Below are 19,693 nucleotides of genomic sequence, written 5' to 3'. Positions count from 1 at the left end.
CAGCATGTAAATAAACAAAAGTCTGCCCAATATTGAAACAGTGAAGTACAAGAAGACAAAAACCTTGACCTAGCTTCTGCCTCTAGTTACCGTCCTATGTAATCTAACTTTCATAACCAGACTTCTGGAAATAGAATCTGGCACTTCTGATTTTGTCTTCTGCCTTCGATCTGTGGCCCTATGCGGGAAGGCCTACCCAGGATCTCCCCACTCTCTCAGCTCTCGTCCAGCTGCTCGGGGGTTTGCTCCAGATCCTGGCATTTCACTTATTCCCTCTCCTTCAGGACATGTGAATTCACTTCTCCTCTTGGGGTGTTTGCCAAAAGCCTAAGTGACAATCTTAACAACCTCTCAGTTAAGATAATATTTATTGCTTTTAACTGAAAGGACCCTAATTTCAACAGGAATACAATTTCACATCTGTGCAGATGGGGCCCAGCTGACAGTGGACTCACCAGATTGCTGGAGTCTTGACAAAATCATCTTCTTCTTTGTGATGTGTGAATAGCCCCATTCTCCTCTCATATGCAGCCAAGAAAGGTAAGTCAGAGCCTGGTGCCCCAGTGACGAGCTGGCGTGTAGATCTTGGGTTCTGGTTCCCAAAATGGACAGTAATTTCTTTATTCAAGTCGGTTTTCTAACTTGTGCAGAACAGGCAGGATGTCAGTCAAAATGAATCCTGGCCAATTATTCATGTCATTCAAATCATGTGACATGCTTGCTTTATCAATTGCCATGCAGTTGGGAGGGAGAGACAGGTCAGCTATTGACTGGAAAAGTCTGGACTTTGCTGTTGGTATTGCCACAATCACCAGCATCCTAAGTAGACGTGGAAGACAAAGAAATGTCTCAGCCTAGGTTCAGTTGAAAGCAGAGCCTTGACAGGCATGCTTTTTTTGAAGGTGGAGTCCCAAGGCAGTGCGAGTTAATGAAAGGAGGAGTGTGACAGGGAAGGGTGGATAGCCATAGCATGTCATTGCAATGGCCACTGCTTTACCATAAGCCTCAAAGACACACAGCTGGCCGCTCAGCAGGTGCAGCCACTCAGCCACCTGGGATGTCTCCAGACAGGCTGTTCAGAGAAGCTGCTCAAAGCAGTTCCTCCAAGACGGAAGGAGAGGGAATCTATCTGCATGGCTCCTTCCCATCTCCAATCTCCTAGGTTCACCACATAGGGAATTCCTCTTCCCAAATTCCAAGTCATGTCACCCACTCCCTCAATAGCTGCTGAAGAAGCCCATCCCCATGCTGCAGTGTCCTGCTGCATCTAAGCCGGGAAGTGGTTGAAGGAGCCGGAGACCCAGGAGTGAGCTGGCCAGACTCAGGTCAAAATTGCACAGGCCCACAGAGGATCAATCAGTCTCTGCAGCAGCTGAGGGCCTGGCAAGCAGGTGAGGCTTTGAGAATCTGATGAGATGTATAAGATCATAGCATACTACAGGAGTTAGGATTAAAATCATATCCAAAGCACAGAAGTATATCCTCCTTCTTCAACTTTTGCCAAATATCTCTTTGTGCTGAGAACCTGGACTATGTCCGTAACAACAAAAGTGTAGTAGACATGCCAACCCAGGTATTCCAGAGTCTTAAGGCAGAATTATATGGTATGTATCTGGTGTGGGAAGGTATTTGCGTGCATGCTAAATCCCTGAAAAAGACCCGTGATCTACTACAAAGGCCACCAATGAGCTCCTAAGCACCAAATCCAACGAGTACCTTTCAATGTTTACTAGACTGCTTTCCAATATTTCACACAGCTGAACATTCTTTTAACATGAAACTTTTTCCTCCCTAGGATTCCACACATGGATCGCTTCTGATTCTCCTCCTCCTTTTTAGGCTCCTTTGGTGGGTACTTTTCCTCTGCTGACTCTGAAGGCTGGTCTTCCTGGGGTCTCCTTTCTCAGCCTGATGCCCTTTTTAGTCTACATGTTCTTCCTGGGGACCCTTATCTGCATCGCTGCCTGAAACTGCTCCTCTGTGCTGAGGATTCCCAAAGCTCCAGACTTATGAATAAGACATGATCCTGGCCCTCTGTGGGTAACAAGACAAAAGTATCAATTGTGATGACAGAGTGTAGGAAATGCTATGCTAGAAAGTGCTATGATAGCATCTGCACATGGAGCACACTCAGCCTGAAGAATTTGCTAAACTGATCCTGAAAGAAGGAGTTATTTTGAAGGATGAAAAAAGGTAGAAAATTCCAGGAAAAAACAAAATCCCAAGGTACAGAGGCCTAAGACAGCATGGGATCAGAGAATAAGCAATGAATCTGAAATGAGAGCATGAACAATCTGTAAAGACATGACTGAAAAGGCAGGCGAGGCGGGTCATAAAAGGCCTTACACGCCAGGCCACAGCATCTGGACTTCGTCCTGATAGCAGCTCAAGGCGGGGTCAGCTTTCCATTTTATAAATATTCCTTTGTGCAGACTGTGGTTTGGAGGTAATGCCAATGGAAGATGGAAACAAATTAGGAGGTTGTTGCCACAACCCAAGCAAGACACCCTAAACCATTAAGAGTTTGGCAACAATGATCTTTGGTTTCCCCATCTAAAGTAACTTGCACAAGTTAAATCCTGAGCTAATTCCAATATTTTTGTCTATATACTTATGGAACAACGAATTGCTCTCTTGATTCTCAAACATTTACTTGATTTCTAGGTATTCCAGGCAACTATTCATTCAGAGTTTTCCAGCAACTCTGGGAAATTAAAATTGTTTTGTGAATGTACAAATCATCTTTTTCTCTAGAAGCTCCTTATGATATTTTTTATTCATTAAATAATGTTTATCGAACAGCTATAAGAGAAAAAGTCCCCAATCAGTTACCACGAGTTATACAAAGATGACTAAGAAATAAGCCCCCAGGAAGTCACAGTCCAGTGGAAGACAGTCAGAAAAAGCATCAGTTGTGAAACAAGGCAGATGAAAGAGGGAGGGGGCAAGACAGAGGTTCCGGCAGTATGATATGCATGACGGCAGAGGAAGAAGTAGGTGACTATGTTTGGGAAGTCTGAGTTAGGCAGGGCCTTGAAATGACTAGGATCTCAATTACGCAGGGATGAGGGCAGAGGTGTCTCTGACAAAGTCCCAGGGGCTTCATATCACTGTTGAGCGGCTAGACTTGGTCAAAGTGGCAGGTGTGCAGAGGAATATAGTGGAGGAAAGAAAAATGGTGGACAGATCAGGGAGACCTTAAGATCCAGGGTGAGGCAATAGCAGCTGAGCTGTTTAAGCAGACATCTGCTGGGGCATCTGTGAGTCACCATGAGGGCATTACCCAAAGCCATTTACAGTGTACTGACTCAGCGAATTATCCCTACAACTGCAAATTGAATCCGTCTTCACTTTGACAGCACTACCCGCTTCTTATTAACCGAAAGAAGAAGAGAGTTTCCTCACAAGCAGCAGCTTTCTGAGCAAGTACCTTCGTGCATCCTCAAACTTGACCAGTCCCCTCATGGTACCTGGATACGAGCCAGCCCAAGTGAGCCTGCAGGGGTGTCTAGATGTGTGTTTCTTTTCACTTAGGGAAGCTCCATTGCTGTAGACTTTAGAGGACAGGGCTGCTGTTTTATGAAGCCTATATGAAGTCAAATTTGCCTAATAACACATCAATATGTAATCTACTTAAATCCATGGGGTCAAAAGCTAAAATGCACTAGTTAAGAGACAAGTGAATAGGCTGAACTAATATCCTAAATTGAATTGACTGAGGACACCTAGAAATAAGATCAAGAAGGCTCCTTCCCTTTAAGAAAACTCTGAGGAACCCCACCTCCAAGGTATGGCTAAAGAGAAAAAAAAAACAAAGAGAGAGAAAGAGAACAGAGAACTAGGGACCAAGAACAAAGTCTTTGACTTCAATAAAGGTCAAAACACTATACTTAAACTCCAAACTGTTCCAGACAGAAAAATAATCTGTACAATATTAAATGATACTATGTACAGTCATTGTTGTGTATCTTTATACAGTAACTTTGGCAAGACACAGAGAAATATTTTATCTCCCAATTTGATGGTATCATCTATCTACATCAAATGTTAAGGTTGTGAAAAAAGTCATATTATTCTTTCACTGTTAGTTTATATCTCTCCCGGCTTTGTGTCTCTTTTGTTTTGTTTATGTGTTTGTTTTTCAAGGTTTCTTAATCAATATACCATAACTGTACGTTCTTGTCAACTAAGAGTTCTTACTACTTTCAGTTTATTCCTTGTTTCCTCCTAATCTCTTCCTGTGTCTCTCCTGTCCTCTTCCCAAGGCCAAAATGGTGGACCAGAGGCAAGGAAAAAGGAAGCGAGAGATATTGTGGTGAGCATGTGACTAGAAATTGTTCCTATCTTTCCTCACCTGAAAACTAAAGATACCTTAACAATCTGGCATTTGGAGTTTAGAACTACCCTCTCCATCTTTGCTGTCACCTCCCAGTGTGTTACTGTCACCTCACATGAGTGCAGAATGAGACACACAGGATGAGCAGGTCTAGACCATGTTCTACGTGGCACCCTGTTATGGTCTTTGGTATGTAGGAACCATAGGAGTTAAAGGTTCCTGTATTAGTTTCCTGTGGCTGCTGTAACAAATTACCACAAACTGGGTGGCTTAAAACAATCAGAAATTATTCTCTCACAGTTCTAGAGGACAGAAGTCCAAAATCAAGGTGTCCCCCAAGCCACACTCCCTCAAAGACTCCAGGGGAGAATTCTTCCTTGCCTCTTCCAGCTTCTAGTAGCTGCTGGCATTTCTCGACTTCGTGAGCTTGTGGCTGCACCCTTCCAATCTCTTCTATGTCTTCACATTGCCTTATCCTCTGTGTCTTTTCTTCTGTTTGTTTCAAATCTCCCTCTGCCTTTCTTTTAAAGGACATTTGTCATTGGGCTTAGGGCCCACCCAGATAATCTAAGATGATCTTTTCATCGCAAGATCCTTAACTTAACTTTACATCTGCAATGACCCTTTTTCAAAATAAGGTATTGTCCACAGGATGTGCAATATATCTAGGAATTCGGATGTGAATACATCTTTTGGGGCACCACCATTCAAAGCACTATAATGCCCACTAAATAGAGGTAACTTCCATGATGGCTACCAGAGCCCTGCCTCGGAGAATCAATCACTCTCCCAAGCCAACCAGCGCCCACAAATGTTATTCCAAGTCTGAGTCAAAACACTAAACTTGTTAAATGTGTTTCCAAGAAAAGCAAATGGCAGTCTGCTCCTATTTGAGAATTTAGACAATGGCTGTGAAACATCTGACGAGCAATTCTTTCAGCAGGAGATAAAAACACTGTTGAACACTAGGCTTTGGGTACTTTATTTACATGCCACTTATAAACTATTTTAATATGTACAGACTATTGTTGATGTGAAGTATTTTGGAACAAAATATGCTCAAAATGGTAACATTTTACCTTAGAAATCATACAACCCTTTGCCTTCATGTACATTACATTTCAAAAGAAGGTAAATATTATGCTGTCTTGTACCAAATGCCCTTAAGATTTTTTTTCTTTTGAAACTGTAGTATAAAACATCTTTTTCTCTGGCTCTAATCCAATTTCTTTGAGTGATGTGTAAACCTTAAAATTGTTTGTAGTTCCATGTCGGTATCCATTACTTTTGAAATGACCCCTACATTTCACATGCTCTATAACATTTTCCTGTCTTCTCTGGGAATTGCAGAAGATCCTTCATAGACACGCTAATTGCTTGTGAAACTTGCAGTCATTTTGAGCACTGGCTTTTTCTTGGAGAATCAGTAAATACTCTGTTATTTGGAGGGGACATTGTTGCAAAACACTTTCCCTGAATCTTGCTTTCTACTTAAACATCATAATCACACAGGGCTGAGTTATAGCTTTGCTGCTGCCCATGCATATTGTACTCAGTATGGATGTGGTGTTACAGTAGCTTCAGAAACAACTCAGTCCATCAAGGTACCAGTAATGATTTCTTTTGTGGGTATGTTAATCTCACAGAAGCTAAGCATTACATTTTAGACAATAAAGCTTGCAAAAGACCTGTCAAATCTACATATTTTTAAATGCTCTATATTATGTTCTTCCAAAACACACCCCACTCCATTGACCTTTAAGCACATTAACCTCTTCAGGGAAATTTCTTAAATCCATATTGTGTGCATCAAGTCTCTAATTCAGTATTCAGTGAGAAAAATAGATTGTAGTTGGTGCTAAAATGTCAGCAAATCATCCACATCTGACAGTAGATTTGGTGAATGACATAGCATAGCATTAAATTTGTCTTAAAAGAAAATGCAGTGTGGCTAAAAACACTGGTAGATCCAAGGCAAATATTCAAAAAGTAAGTACACTTCAACATGCCAATATCTGATTTACAAAGATTCCTAAATATAAGTCATAGGTTGCAATCTGTCACTAGCACCAAGCACCATTACACTGCTCAGAGTTGTTTTCCCCCAACCCAGCTGCAGTTTTCTGGTTTTTCCTTCCTGCCCATGAGATAAATACCCTTATTTCCCCAACCTCTTCTCCCCACTCTCCTGTTTCTTGCCTTTCACCTCTCACAACTTGGCAGATTTTAGACAGGTCTTCTTTCTTTCTTTATTGAAATAAGTTTGACATAGCATGAGTAAGTTTAAGGTGTACACACATCGATTTCATACGTTTATAGATTGTAATATGATTGCCCTTGAGGCATTAGCTAACACCTCCATCATGTCACATAATTATCATTTCTCTTTTGTGGTGGGAATAATCAACATCTAGTCTCCTAGAAAGTTTGATGTTTATAATACAATATCATTGTCTATAATCACTATGCTGTGCATTAGATCTCCAGGACTTACTAATCTACTCGTTGCATGTCAGGTCTTCTTTCTGAAGTATCCACACACGCTTATCTCCCTCAATCCCCTCCTTCTTCCCAACCCTCCTTCAACTCTTTCTCTATTACTTCGGAAAATGTTTATGTTCTTTTTTCTCCTCTTTACTTTGTCCCATTTATGAGTCAAATAAAATGAGTACAGTCATGACCAAACAGCGTAAGCATAGCATCCATGACATACGTAAACCGAGGGAAAGGAAAGCCATATGCTTAGAAGTGAAACATGGCGTAATAACAGACTATCACCTCCACCACTGAGCCTTTCAAAACACCCGCAAAGACTTCTCTCTCCAACTTAGTATCATATGTTCCTCTGGTTTAACCGATTTGCTTCAAGTGCTGACATTCAAAATAAATTCAAAACTATTTCTTACCTATTTTTAAGTTTTCTGTTTTGTTTATTTACTAGCTTTGTACACGTATTGTTTTCTCTCTCTTTTTTTAATTTTAAATATATAGTGACTAGTTTCATTACACTAATAAGGCTTTGTGAGCTTTCAAATTAGTTCCATCACATTTGAGATCTCTTCCTATCAATATACTCAATCAAGATACAAATGAATGTCTAAATGGTGACCCACCATAAGTCCATAAATATATGCTTTAGTGTTTTCCCCATACACAAACCTCATCTGTTTGAAGCTATATCTAAGACCAAGAGTTGCTCATTTTTGTGTCTAGATTTTCTGCCCCCAAAATTGAGAGAGCTAACCATTTCAAAGATTCAGAATTTTCTAAGCCCCTTTGAATTTATTTTCTCTTCCTCGTTTCCATGCAGACAAACTAAATGCTTCAAATCTACTTAAAAGACTATACTTAATCAGAAATCTTGGGATTTGGGGGAGAGGAAATGTATGGTTAATTTGGTGAACGTAAAATTTCTCATGTTATAGCCCAAGTCTCTATTCAACATCTTTCTTATTTATTTGCTTCTTTGTTGTCTTTCCTACAAAGCAGTGAGCTCCATAAGTGCAGGCATTGTGTCTATTTGTTTTCCTCAGTGTCCCCAGTACCTAGACCAGGCATAACGTTGATATTCAAGAAACAATTGTTGAATGGATAAAATCCTTAATTAATCAGTTAATTATTCTGATTATTTAGGTTCTGGTTGGTTTTGCTTTTACTTATTCATCATTCAAAAAAGAAAAAGAAAAGCTGAGCATGTGTGTGTGGTAGATTTACAATCCTAGAAATTAGAGCTAGAAAAGATCCTAGAAATTATGTTATTGAAAATATTACTTTTACAACTGAGGAAACTAGGGTTCCAATAGGCTAAGTAATATGATGCCCAAGGTCCATCACAGCTCGTGTCCTAACCCTTAAACCACTGATATCTCAGAGAACTAGGCTCCTTGGGGGAGACAAAGCTTACCCTTCCCATGTAAGGGGCTCTTTGGGGGATCCTTGGCACGCTCTTGTTGGCTCACCAGAATATACGTAGATCTCTCTTCACAAAACAAAACAAACAAACAAAATGAGATAAAAGACTGCATCACGGAAGCAGAAGAACATTATCCTGCATTATTTTCATTTAGCCAACAAACTTGTATTACCTGGGGACAGTGGCTTATGGGACAATCGGAACAAAGAGCACAAGCACTGCCATGTTTGCTAGCCTTGACCAGTCTGGATCTTAGGGCTTAGGAGAGAACTTGGGGCTCAAACATGTGTCCACAGCATATTCCACTAGACAAAGTGTTTTCACATTCATTGTTTCTTCATCTTCACAACCAGGGAATCAGGGAAGATATTATGCTGATTTTACAAATGAGGAACCTGAAGGTGAAAGTAGTTTGGTAAACTGCTCAAGGTCATATGGGTAGTTGGCGATAAGAGACAGAATTAAGTCCTCCTACTCCGTGATAGTTCAATGTATTGTTTTCACCACTCAAAAGCATGTACTTTCTTGGCCTCAAATTGTCTCTTTTTTCCCTGAAGTAGTAGGATTTAGACCTATCCTCTACCTGCCTATCCCTCCTGTCCCCAGATCAGGATCTGAGCTCTTGGTTAAGATGTTTATATGTTAACTCTTCATTTTCTGTCTGAAAAAAATTATTTGCTCTCCTTACTGCTCTTCACAGGGAATGCATTTTTCCTTTTATGAGTCTTCAAATGATTGACAAATATCATAAACCCTAGAAGAACATGCAGCCTCAAGATTCTGTGGTTTCAAGGTATCCACTGCAGAATATACACTGTGCTTTCCCCTCCTCTCTCCTCCCTCTGCTACCCACAAACACACATATACACAGTATGATGACACCACACTCTCCTTCCACCTGAAATTGTCACCATTGCAAGCACTAGTGGATTAGACTAAGGCAAAGACAACAGAAGCCCTTTGTGGGGCCAAAGCAGAAGATCATCAGAGGTAATGCCACAAGAAAAAACCTGAATGGGTATTGGAGGGGATAGAGGTATTGTATGATGGCTGGATTGCAAAGGGGGGACATCGCCAGAAAAGGAATATGCAAACAGGAGGAGCCTTAGGAAATGCCAAAATAAGAAACAAGCTGCTGAAACTAGAACTAAGGTAGAATGAACAGGGAGGTCATCCCTTGGTGCTTCTGATAACCTCGGCAGTAAAATATGAAGTAGGTGTTTCAATTTCTGAAGAAAACAATTAGAGAAAATTGGTGAGAAGGCAACTGGTGTCTCCAGTGCCTTTCGTTAAGGACCCAAGACACAGACAGCTCATCTCCTGGTGTGGCCATGACTGGGACTGGCTGCAGCAGCTTGGCAGGCCAATGGGTACAAGGATACAAATCGAGGCTCCCTGACTGTGTGGTCAGCCTCAGTTTTCCCAGTGCCCCTCCATCATTTGGTCCCCTGAGAGGCCTGGGTGTATGCTATATGTTTAAGCTCCATTCACCGCTAGTGCTCATTCTCCCCTCATAAACAGCCATCCACTATCTACCCCTTAGATCTTGGATACACACACCCACAGCACTATAGTCCACTCTTGTAGCACAAACTGTAGGCTTGAAAGCCAGATCACAGGTTTAAGCAGGAATTTTGAGGTCCCAGGTCCCCAAAGCATGGTCTAGAAGAGGAGTCTAGGCTCTGGTTGGGCGCATCCCCTTAGCCATCTCCCCACTGTCTCATCTCCCCAGAAAGAGCCAGAAGATGTCCAAGAGTAGTGTGGGACCAAGGCAGGACCCTAGCTGCTTGGGTCTAGGGGTGACTTTGAAGCTTAAGCCATATAAGCAATAAGAAACCAGTAGGGAACCCTGATGTCATCTTCACAAAACCAGTAGTTGTGACTGCAGGATTTCTGACTCTGCCCAGCTTCCTGCTGATATGATGAGAAAAAAGCATCACAAAAACTGTATAGGATATATTAAACCTATGAACAGTACCATCTTTTGGACTTAGACATGAAATAGGGCATGAATATATCCCCAGAATTAAAATAGATGTTTTAGACAACCATAGCCTGAACTAAATCATCTCCCCAGCTTTATTACTGTATGCTTCTATTTTATATTAATTTGAAGAGAAACCTTCAACTTTGTACTATACAACAATTACGAAGACAGTGGATGCTTCCCTTGGCTCTTCCCTGGAGGTAAAAGCACAGAGGCATAGCTTTAAAAAGCCTATTTAATTTGTTTGTTAGTGGCGGGAAATGGAGGTTAATTAATCTAGTTTTGGGAATGCTAGATAACATCTATGTTCAGTTGCTTGTACATTATGCTGTCCAACTAATTCCTCCCAAGGACTTTTATACAAGACTATTTAGCTCAAAACTTCTGGCTCAAAACTTTTCAAGGTCTTTAGGGTGACCATTAGAGAAGAACTTACTTAAGAAACTATCACCTTCTTTTATTCTTTCATCCTGGTTGGAAGCTGTGCTCTTCTCAAAGGTTAACAAGGTTGCAAAACCTTAAGGGAGTGTGGCCAAGACACCCATTGCAATTGCTCTCACGTGCTTCTCTTGTTTAATGCTTGGAAGCACGGTTTGGAGCCTATGTTCCAAGACGCCTACCATTCAGCCCACCAGGGTTTCCCTCAGAAGCTGGCTGGGCCCAGAAACAGTCAGACGCCCTTTGAATCTTTAAACGCTTTTCTGACAGAAGGTTTGGCCATTTCTTCTCCCGGTGCTCATTTTAAAATTAAGCACATGAACACACATTTTTTGAATCCCAAAGAAGACTTTTAATTGATTCCCTGAATATTTTAAGGTCTATTAATTCTATTGATGTTGCAAACCCTTCAATTCATTCCAGCTGCTGTTCTAATCACGTTCATTAACAGGCTTATTTTTACCTGCCAGCTAATATTTTACATTGCATCAATAAATCTTCAGCTTTCTAGCCAAATTGTGTACAAAATAAAATGAATTGCCCAACCTCCTGATTGTTCCACAGGAGTTGCGTTAGCCAACATCCCTCCTTCTGAGGAGGGATAATCAGGCATGAATTTAAAGGTTATAAACTAAAGAATGTATAAACTACTCATTTGTGACATTACAAGTATAACATTGGATTAGTCTAAGTACACGGTTTTATTTTATAGTCTACCCATTTAATTTTTTATTTTATATTATATAAAAAAAGGAACATAATTGGTCACTCAGATGTAAACAAAAGATCTTATAGTAGGTTAAAATGACTCGTATATATGTCCCCTATGGGACATGATTTTTTTTTTTAGTAATGCTATTTAATTTGGATATATACATTCATGGTGTCTTTCTCCCTCCTTATGGACTGGCAATAGGCACTTATGAAAAAAATGGCCCAGAATTAGGTGTGTAACATCTGTCAGTAAAACGTAGGACAGGTAAATGATTCACATGGCAAACCAACCAAGTCTCTTGGGATCATTTGCTGATGCTGTGAGTACTGAAAGAAGAGGAAGTAGAAAATCTCATCCACAGAGTGCAGAGCTATATCTCTCCAAATTGGTAAATTTTCTGCCGTTAGATGACAAGAGCCAGAGACGTACAGAACTACAGTTTAGAGACCACATGGACTTCACTCCTAGCTTTGCTGCACATGAGCTGCGAGCTGGGGTTAAGTTAATAACCTGTGTGGAATCCACGTGCTTCTTATATGTCGAGTATGAAATAAAATCTTGCATGTGAGTTATTTAATACAGTGCCTGCCATATAACAAGCCCTTTAAAGATGTAAGCTAAAAGAAAAAAAGTTGTATTTTGCATTCAACTGCTATTACTTCTCTTAAATTGTGTTTTGTGTCATAATAATAAGCCAAAATCCTCCTACAAGATCCTAGTGGCATTACTCTACTCCCATCTCACTACCTCATTATAAAGACCTCACTACCCCTCTGATATCATCCACTTATGCTCTCCCACACTCATTAAACTCCAGTCAGAACAGCCTCCTGCCTGATCTTGGAACACGTCAGGTACAATTCTGCCTCAGAGCCTTTTTATTTACGGCTCCCTGTGCCTGGAAATATTCTTCTACCAGATTTCTTCATGGCTTGCCCCTTCGACTCCTGTAGGTCTTTACTTAAACCTCAGTTGTTTGGGGAGGTCTTCCCTGATCACTCTCATTTAAAATTCCAACCCTGCTTCCCAACATTCCCTATCCACCTTCCCTGCTTTGTTTTTCTCTGAAATACTTATTACCATCTGATACACTATACATTTTCTTATTTATTTGTACACTGACTGTCTCCCCAACAGGAATATAAGTTCTGTAAAAATAGGGCTTTTTCTTGGTTTTGAAAGTAAGGTAAGAAGAAAATAATAAACATGAAACACAGAAAGGCAAAAGAGCAGTGCATAGAATTGAGATACAAGACAAAAAATAGCATAAAAGTTGAGAGGGGAATAAATGGAGTTTAAGTATTTTGAGACCATTATAATGTCAAGAAAATGGACAAAAGAACCAAGCAATATTAGTCTTTGATAATTTAAAGATAGACATTGTATTCTCCAGGATAACCACTGAAAGAATAGTAATTGTATAGCTACCAAGCCCATGTTAATGGGCAGGGGGGAGAAGGATAGGATATTAAGAGATAATCTATCAAAAAACAAGGCAAGAAAGAAGGAAAATAGGAAAATAAAGAAGGTTAGGTTAAATTGAAAATAAATACAAAATGGGAGATTTAAACACAATTAGCAGTTGTATGTTCCTATTAAAAGACAAAAATGGTCATATTGAACTTTTAAAATGTACTATATGCTGATTATAAATAATATATCTCATAAGGAAACAAAAAGTTGAAAATAAAAAGAAAAGATACAGTATGCAAACACTAAACAAAAAGCTGATTAAACTATACTAATATCAGATAAAGTAGATAAACACATAACTAGAGACAAAGAGGGAAACATCATATGAAAGGGTCAAGCACATTAATCCATTCTTAATTTGCATTTATCTAATATCTTAACCTCAAAATATAGAAAGATAACATAGACAGAACTACAAGGTGAAATAGAAAAGCCAATAATCACAGTGGAAAACATAATCACCATTTTCTCAGTAAATGATAGAAGTAGAGAAAACATGAGTAAATATTTAGAAGATTTGAACAACATGGTTAACAGACAAACTAATTGACTTGTAGAAAGTGATACTCAACAACTGCAGAATATACATTCTTCTCCATCACACACTATGTATCAGTAAAAACTAACCATATGCTGAGCCATCGAGGAAAACTCAACAAGTTTTAAAAGATTTAAATGATCAGAATATGTTCTGTGACCACAGTCCTATTAAGCTTGAAATCATTAAAAAAAAAACCTAGAAAATCCTCATATATGTTTGAATTAATAAGTAAACTTATTATATGATTAACTGCCAATGATTGAAATACTACAGAATGCAGCCAGGCCCATTCTTAGAACAAAATGTGCAGTATTCATTACAAAAGAAGGATATCTATTACAAAAGAAGAAAAGATGAAATCAATAAGCTAAACATCCATCTCACAAAGTCAGAAATAGAATAGTAAAATAAACCTAAATAAAGTAAGTAAATCTAAAAAGATAAGAATAGATACTACAAAAATAGAAAACAAATATACAATAGGGAGAATTGACAAGACCAAAAGTTGTTTCATTATAAAACTCAATAAATTTGATAATCTTCTCCATGAAATAGATCAAGAAAAAAGAGAGAAGGCACAAATAACCAATATTAGGTATGAAATGGGGAACATCATAAAACATTAAAAAGATTATGAGAAGATATTATGAAAAAAAATCTTAAGAAGATATTGTTGAAAATGTAATGAAATGTTTACCACTCCTTTTCAACATTGACTGGCAGTCCCCACTAGTGCAATAAGGCAAGAAAAGGAAATAAAAAGTATATAGATTGGCAAGGAAGACATAAAACTGTCTTTGTCCACAGATGATCATCTACATAGAAAGTCTCAAAGAATCAACAAAAACCTCCTGGAACTAATAAGCAGTTATAGCAAGACAGCAAGATACAAGGTTAATATACAAAAGTCAATTGCTTTCCTATATACCAACAATAAATAAGTGGAATACGAAATTAAAAACACAATACCATTTCTTTTTTGGGGGGGGGAGGGGGGCGGGGGGAAGATCAGCCCTGAGCTAACATCTATGCCAATCTTCCTCTTTTTGCTGAGGAAGACTGGCCCTGAGCTAACATCCATGCCCATCTTCCTCCACACAATACCATTTCTATTAGCACCCCCCAAAAATGAAATACTTATGTAAATCTAACAAAATATGTACAAAATCTATATGAGGTAAACCACAAAACTCTGATAAATGAAATCAAAGAAGAACTAAGTAAATGGAGACATAGTCCATCTTCATTGATAGTAAGATTAAACATTGTTAAGATATCAGTTCTTTGCAATTTATCTATAGATTCAATTCAATCCCAATCAAAATCCCAGCAAGTTATTTTATGGGTATCAACAAACTGATTCTAAGGCTTATATGGACAGGTAAAGGACCTAGAATATCCAACACAATGTTGAGGAAAAAAACAAAGTTGTAGGACTGATGCTACTCAACTTCAAGATTTACTATAAAGCTATGGTAATCAAGACAGTGAGGTATTGATAACAAAATACACAAACAAATCAATGGAACAGAATAGAAAGCCTAGAAATAGACTCCCATAAATATAGTCATCTGATCTTTGACAAAGGAGCACAGATAATACAATGGTGCAAAGATAGTCTCTTCAACAAATGATGCTGGAACAACTGGACATCTACATGCAAAAAAATGAACCTAGACACAGACCTTACTCCCTTCACAAAAAATAACTCAAAATGGGTCATAGATCAAAATGTAAATTGCAAAACTATAGAACTCCTGGAACATAACGTAAGAGAAAACCTAGATGACCTTGGGTATGATGATGTCTTTTTTGATAAAACACCAAATGCATGATCCATGAAAGAGATAATAGATAAGCTGGACTTCATTAAAATTAAAAACTTCCGCTCTGCAAAAGACAATGTCAGAGAATTAGGAGACAAGCCACAGACTGGGAGAAAATATTTGCAAAAGACACATCTGAAAAAGGACCGTTAACCAAAATATATAAAGAACTCTTACAACTCAACAATAAAAAAACAGAGATCTCGAGTCAAGATGGCGGCGTAAGCAGACTCAGAACTCACCTCCTCCCGTGGACACAGCCAATTTACAACTACTCGTGGAAAAATTACCCCTGAGACAGAACTGAAAACTGGATAAGAGGAAATCCTGCAACAACGGACAATCCTAACTGAGGTAGAAGAGACAGAGACTCCCTTCTGGAGAGGAAAAACGCTGCCCTCACAAGCCGCCAGCGTCATGGCTGCCCAGGAGCAGCGCACAGGTCCCCAGCCCTCCCTGGAGTAGCAGGGCTCTGAGCCGGGGAGCACCCCCGCTGTGGGCATTTTGTGGACCCAGCACAATCGAGACCAGCGGCATAATATCTGACTTTGCCTGCTACTAAAACATTGGGGAGCACCACCAGAAAACCCGGTTCACAAAGAAACTAAAACCGGCTCTTAAAGGGCCCGCGCGCAAACTCACCCGTTTCAGAAAGCATCCTAAAATCACCAGAAAGAAAGGTGCACAGTGCTGTGGTGAAAAGAGACTCACCTAATAGGGCCTGAGTGCATCTTGGTGAGAGGTGAGACCTCTCCAGGGACTGGGACATTGGCGGCGGCCATTGTTGTGGCCTGGTGTGAGCGTGCTGACACAGACGCCATTGGAGTTCTCCCTGAGGCCTGCTAGCCCAGGTCTGCCCCACCCGCTAGAGCACTGATTTAATCCAGCTCAGCCAGGGTAGGCAGCCCACCCTAGAGACTGGCTCCACCCAACAACAAGCCCTCAGGCAACTTGTGGACCTACATAGATTGGTGACTGGATTCTCTGCAGCTTGGCAACTGAGCCGACTTGAGTGGGGCAGGGTGTGCACAAGGTGTGGGTGGCGAGTGTGGGGCAGTGGCAGAGTGTGTGGGGCTCCCGCCGTGGAGAGACTGGGTCTACTTGGGGTGGTCGGGGCGCGCACCTGGGGCAGGACTGTGTTGACTGTGTGTTTGGACCTGTGGGCGGCAGGGCCTGTCAGCTGCAGAAGAATTGTGCTTCTCAAAGACCCACATAGGGGGTTTGCCCCACCTTCCAAAGCCTGAAACAATTGGGTGCTCCTGTGCCTGAGGCCAGCCCCACCCAGCTGCAATCCTCAGAGAACTGACAAGAGACCTAATAGGCTAGAGGTTTACAGCAATTGTAAGGCCCTGAGCCTAACAACCTGCCATGCTGGGGGGCCTACTCACTTAAAAGAAATACTGCAACACAAATGTGGTATTAGAACTTGCAGCCAACTGTGCTGGGGCTCCCCACACCTGATAAAGAGACTGAAGGGCCCACAACAACTACAAACTGCTGAGCATTACAACAGATGGCCAGGAGCATAACTCGGCCTCCCTTGGTGCCTACAGGGAAGGCAAACAGGCCACAACAGAAGGACACATGTAGCCCACATAGGGGTCACCCCTGGAACATTGAGAACTGAGGGAAGCACACTGGAAGCCTCCTAAGCCATCACTTACATAAGGTCACCTATCCAAGAGCAGGAGACGTAGCTGACCTACCTAATACATAGACACAAGCACAAGGAAAGAGGCAAAATGAGGAGGCAAAAGAATACATTCCAAGTAAGGGAACAGCACAAAACCCCAGAAAAAGAACTAAGTGAAACAGAAATGAGCAACCTACTTGACAGAGAGTTCAAACTAAGAGTGTTAAGGATGCTCACTGATCTGAGGAGAAGAATAGATGAGCTCAGTGAGAATGTCAACAAAGAAATGGAAGATATAAAAAAGAACCAATCAGAAATGAAGAATACAATACTGGAAATGAAAAATTCATTAGAGGGACTCAAAAGCAGAGTAGAGGATACAGAAGAACGGATCTGTGAGCTGGAGGAAAGACTAGAAGAAATTACCCAAGCTAAACAGGTAAAAGAGAAAAGAATTAAAAAGAGTGAGGACAGTCTAAGGGATCTCTGGGACAACATCAAGCGCACTAATACCCGTGTTATAGGTGTGCTGGAAGGAGTAGAGCGAGACAAGGGGGCAGAGAATCTATTTCAAGAAATAATAGATGAAAAATTCCCTAACCTAAGGAAGGAAACAGACATCCAGGTACAGGAAGCACAGCGAGCCCCAAACAAGATAAACCCAAAGAGACCCACACCAAGACACATCATAATCAAAATGTCCAGAATTAAAGATAAAGAGAGAATTCTAAAAGCCGCAAGAGAATGTCAAATTACATACAAAGGAAACCCCATAAGGCTATCAGCTGACTTCTCAGCAGAAACCTTACAGGCTAGAAGAGAATGGCACAATATATTTACAGTGCTAAAAGGAAAAAACTTACAGCCAAGAATACTCTACCCAGCAAGGTTATCATTCAAAATGGAAGGAGAGATCAAAATTTTCCCAGACAAGCAAAAATTAAAGGAGTTTGTCACCAAGAAACCAGTGCTGCAAGAAATGTTAAAGGGACTGATTTAAGGGGAAAAGAGAAGACCACAAATAGGAAAAATTATCTATTTCCATGATAAGAACGTGGTGGATACAAATGCACAAAAGAGGTTAGATATGATATCAAAAATATAAAAGGAGGGAGGAGGGGAGTTAAAGAGCAGAGCTTTCAGACAGAGGTCAAACTAAAGTGACCATCAATTCTGTATAGAAGAAGAAAGGAACAGAGAAGGACTACTATAACACTGAGAAAAAAAAAAAAGTTAAAAAATGGCAGTAAGTACATACTTATCAATAGCTACTTTAAATGTCAATGGACTAAATGCTCCCATTAAAAGGCATAGGGTGGCTGATTGGATAAAAAAACAAGACCCATATATATGCTGCATACAAGAGACACACTTCAGACCTAAAGACACTCACAAACTGAAAGTGAAGGGATGGAAAAAGATACTCCACGCAAATGGCAATGAAAAGAAAGCTGGGGTAGCAGTACTCATATCAGACAAAATAGACTTCAAAACAAGAACTGTAAAAAGAGACAAAGAAGGGCATTACATAATGATCAAGGGAACAATCCAACGAGAGGATATAACACCTGTAAATATGTATGCACTCAATGTAGGTGCACTTAAATATATAAAGAAATTATTAACAGACATAAAAACAGAAATAGACAGTAGCACAATAATAGTAGGGGACTTTAACACTCCACTTACACCAACGGATAGATCATCCAAACAGAAGATCAATAAGGAAACATTGGCCTTAAACGACACACTAGAACAGATGGACCTAGTAGATATATACAGAGCATTCCACCCAAAAACTGAAGAGTACACGTTCTTTTCAAATGCACATGGAACATTCTCCAGGATTGATCACATATTAGGCCACAAAACAAGTCTCCATAAATTTAAGAAGATTGAAATAATACCAAGCATCTTTTCTGACCACAACGGTATGAAACTAGAAATCAACTATAGGAAGAAAATCAGAAAAGCCACAAATACGTGGAAATTAAACAAAATGCTACTGAACAATGACTGGGTTAACAAAGAAATCAAAGAAGAAATCAAAAAATACCTGGAGACAAATGAAAATGAAAATACGACATGCCAGAATTTATGGGATACAGCAAAAGCGGTTCTAAGAGGGAAGTTTATAGCGATACAGGCCTATCTCAATAAACAAGAAAAATCTCAAATAAACAATCTAACAATGCACCTAAAGGAACTGGAAAAAGAAGAACAAACAAAGCCCAAAATCAGTAGAAGAAGGGAAATAATAAAAATCAGAGCAGAAATAAATGAAATAGAGACCAAAAAAACAATAGAAAAAATTAATAAAACCAAGAGCTGGTTCCTTGAAAAGATCAACAAAATTGACAAACCTTTAGCTAGACTCACCAAGAAAAAAAGAGAGAAGGCACAAATAAGTAAAATCAGAAATGAAAGAGGAGAGGTTACAACAGACACCTCAGAAATACAAACGATTATAAGAGAATACTATGAAAAGCTATATGCCAACCAATTCGACAATCTGGAAGAAATGGATAAATTCTTAGAATCATACAACCTTCCAAAACTGGATCAAGAAGAAGTAGAGAATTTGAATAGACCAATCACCAGTAAGGAGATCGAAACAGTAATCAAAAACATCCCCAAAAATAAAAGTCCAGGACCAGACGGCTTCCCTGGTGAATTCTACCAAACATTCAAAGAAGACTTAATACCTATCCTTCTCAAACTCTTCCAAAAAACTGAGGAGGGGGGGAAGCTCCCTAACTCATTCTACGAAGCTGACATTTTTGATACCAAAACCAGACAAGGACAACACAAAAAAAGAAAATTACAGGCCA

General features: G+C 39.9%; 1 long non-coding RNA gene across 1 annotated transcript in view; it reads right to left on the bottom strand.

Annotated features, from left to right (window-relative positions):
* The window catches only part of LOC147914018 (uncharacterized), a 94,775-nt gene extending 78,698 nt beyond the window's left edge, over window positions 1–16,077 (bottom strand). Inside the window, exon 1 of the long non-coding RNA XR_015555932.1 lies at window positions 15,941–16,077. This is a non-coding gene — a long non-coding RNA (uncharacterized LOC147914018). The remainder of the gene's footprint in view (window positions 1–15,940) is intronic.
* Window positions 16,078–19,693: the final 3,616 nt, after the last annotated feature.

Source organism: Ceratotherium simum, chromosome 23 (genome assembly GCF_057802395.1).
Source record: "Ceratotherium simum simum isolate JZ-2026a chromosome 23, ASM5780239v1, whole genome shotgun sequence".
Classification (NCBI taxonomy): domain Eukaryota; kingdom Metazoa; phylum Chordata; class Mammalia; order Perissodactyla; family Rhinocerotidae; genus Ceratotherium; species Ceratotherium simum.
Note: the sequence above shows the minus strand (reverse complement) of the source record. Positions and strands in the feature narration are given on the sequence as shown.